Source organism: Aplysia californica, unplaced genomic scaffold, assembly GCF_000002075.1.
Source record: "Aplysia californica isolate F4 #8 unplaced genomic scaffold, AplCal3.0 scaffold00132, whole genome shotgun sequence".
Taxonomy (NCBI): domain Eukaryota; kingdom Metazoa; phylum Mollusca; class Gastropoda; order Aplysiida; family Aplysiidae; genus Aplysia; species Aplysia californica.
Genome location: NW_004797402.1, coordinates 231370 through 233877, shown reverse-complemented (window position 1 = coordinate 233877; position 2508 = coordinate 231370). Strand labels below are relative to the sequence as shown.

The following is a 2508-nucleotide window of genomic DNA, read 5'->3' as shown; positions in this document are numbered from 1 at the left end:
AATATTTATATAGTAACGATAATGATAATATATAATTTTAAAAAAGAAGAAAAATTATAATAAAATACATTTGTATTACCCCTTAGTCCTAGTGTTCCGACAGTACAGTGAGAGTGCCAGTGTACCCTCACACTGGTGTTGTGCCGAGGTTCGAAACCTTTCGTGACGTAAAGAGGTCATCATCAGAGATCTCGTGTTCGCATATCATGTGATGATTTTGTCCTTTCGGGACGTCGTATCAAAATGTGTGTCAAAGCTACCAACGTTTTTTCGATTTGGATAATAAAAGTGTACTATTGCTGTTAACAATAAGATATATATCTGTTGTGTGTGGACTTTCCTTATTCTGTGTCAGTGGAGTACCACGTTTTCACAAAATGACTCAACGTGTTGTAATGAGTACGTTTAAGTGTGTATTTTGTTGTGAGTCGTGCTGTACTTTATGGGTACAATAATGTGGCTGATGAGATAAGTTGAGAGGTCAATATTGGTGCTGAAAGAAGACGGGATACCCTGTGTGGTCAAGTTTCAACTCCGGTCCCACACTTTTCATGATTTAGCCACTGTCAACTTAATTCAGTTCGTGCAATTCTGGAAATATTTTATTATCCTGTCGTCGTCGGTTTTTTTACCCTAAAATGATACGTCGACGTTCGTGAGGTTGCTGTTTCTTAAAGGGAGGAAGGAAGAGAAGAGGGAAGGAAGGAAGGAAGGAAGAGGGAGGTTGTTAATCTTCTGCTTTTGTGTGAGGTTCGTGGTGTTGTGGTAGAGGACAAGTGTGTGACGTGTGTCCGTCCTTCTAGCCTCCGGTGACAGAGTCAGGATGTCGCTGGCCAGTAGTCTGAGAAAGACCAGCCCGCGACACTCGTCGCACGGCCGTGCCTCGCAGCAGTCGCCCTTCGGCAGCAACAGCAGCATCAACAGCAACAGCAGCGGATTGACTAGTCCCACCACTACCACCACGCCAACTGCATCCTCCTCCACCTCCTCCTCATCATCACGCCTCAGTCCGCATTACCACCATCACCATCACCATCACCATCATCAGCAGAGGCAACACCGCCACTCCCTACAACATCAGCATCTCCATAGCAACCATCATGGCAGCGGTCACCACCAGAACCACCACTCGTCGGGGGGCAACGTCAGGTTGATTAAGGTGAGCAGGGGACGATTGTGAACTGAAGACAGACACACAGAGTAGTCTTGTCACAGACTGCCTGTCTGTCTGTCTGTCTGTCTGTCTGTCTGTCTGTCTGTCTGTCTGTCTGTCTGTCCGTCTGTCTGTCTGTCTGTCTGTCGTGTACTGTTGTACTACTCAAACTGAAAACAAATAATAATAACATATTATTTTATCTAAGATTGTGCGTTGTATCTGTTACCCGGTCGGCCCTCTTTCAGCAGAAGCACAATATTACTTCACCAAGGTTTGAAAGTTAAGGGAGCTAACCGTTAATTTGTTTTCTGTGAAACTCTCAAAAGTATTCTGCCGCTTTCCTGAGCACAAAATGTTTCCCCGGCTCTAGTGAAGCTTTATTATTATAGTCAAGAAACGGAAGGGAAAAGGTCAAAATCCAGACTTATGTGGGGTGGGGTGGGGGTTGTTTCACTTCTGGGGACCTGTTTCTGTTTGTTTACCTGCGTGAGCGCGCCGGAACATCTCTGGAAGCAGGTGTGTTTGTTTGTGTGCAGTAATGTCTTTCTCATAGAACAACAACACGACTGTGTTCAGTGTTCCGTTGTTGTTGTTATTTTTGTAGTGTCACACACATGAGATTGGAGAACGAGCCTTCAGAAATGTTACAGTCGGTTATGATACATTCCTAGCATAAGGAAATAACGTGGTAATGATACAGTCATCTCATAAGAAAAGAACGTTGTAATGATACAGTCATGGCTTTAAAAAGAACGCGGTAATGATACACTTATGGTGTAAAAACGAAGAGCGCATCCCTTTTGCTGGAACAGTAGAGCACGAGTAACATATTATTCGCACCGTAAAGCACATCGGTGCGGTATTTTGCGGTGGTGTGCAAGGTATTTGTTACCCAATGTTTTTCTCGTCTTCTTCCGCGATTATGGTGACTTGATACGAAAGCCTTGTTCTTGGAACGATCAAAGTACGATCTGGACTTGTTTTACAGTCCCCCTCCCCCCTCCCCCTTACACACACACATACACACACACACACACACACACACACACACACACACACACACACACACACACGCGCGCGCGCGCGCAGGCGCACCTCCAATCTCTTTCTTCCCTTTCCCTCCCTACCTCCGTCTCTCCTTCCTTACCTTCACCTGTAAGTGTGTCTTTCTCTGGATATCCCTCGCTTTGCTTCTGTCTGTCTGTTGGTTGGTCAGTCTGTCTGTCTGCCTATCTTTTATATGTTTATCTTGCTTTCTCAGCTCTCCCTCTCTCTTTTCTCTGTCTGTCTGTCTGTCTGTCTGTCTGTCTGTCTGTCTGTCTGTCTGTCTCTCTCTCTCTCTCTCTCTCTCT

General features: G+C 45.2%; 1 protein-coding gene and 1 long non-coding RNA gene across 2 annotated transcripts in view; both read left to right on the top strand.

Annotated features, from left to right (window-relative positions):
- Nucleotides 1-677, top strand: part of LOC118477540 — a 30642-nt gene extending 29965 nt beyond the window's left edge. The window contains exon 2 of the long non-coding RNA XR_004858457.1: nucleotides 87-677. This is a non-coding gene — a long non-coding RNA (uncharacterized LOC118477540). The remainder of the gene's footprint in view (nucleotides 1-86) is intronic.
- LOC101845088 (unconventional myosin-XVIIIa) overlaps nucleotides 1-2508 on the top strand; it is a gene marked incomplete in the record, with an annotated part of 129989 nt that overhangs the window by 46180 nt on the left and 81301 nt on the right.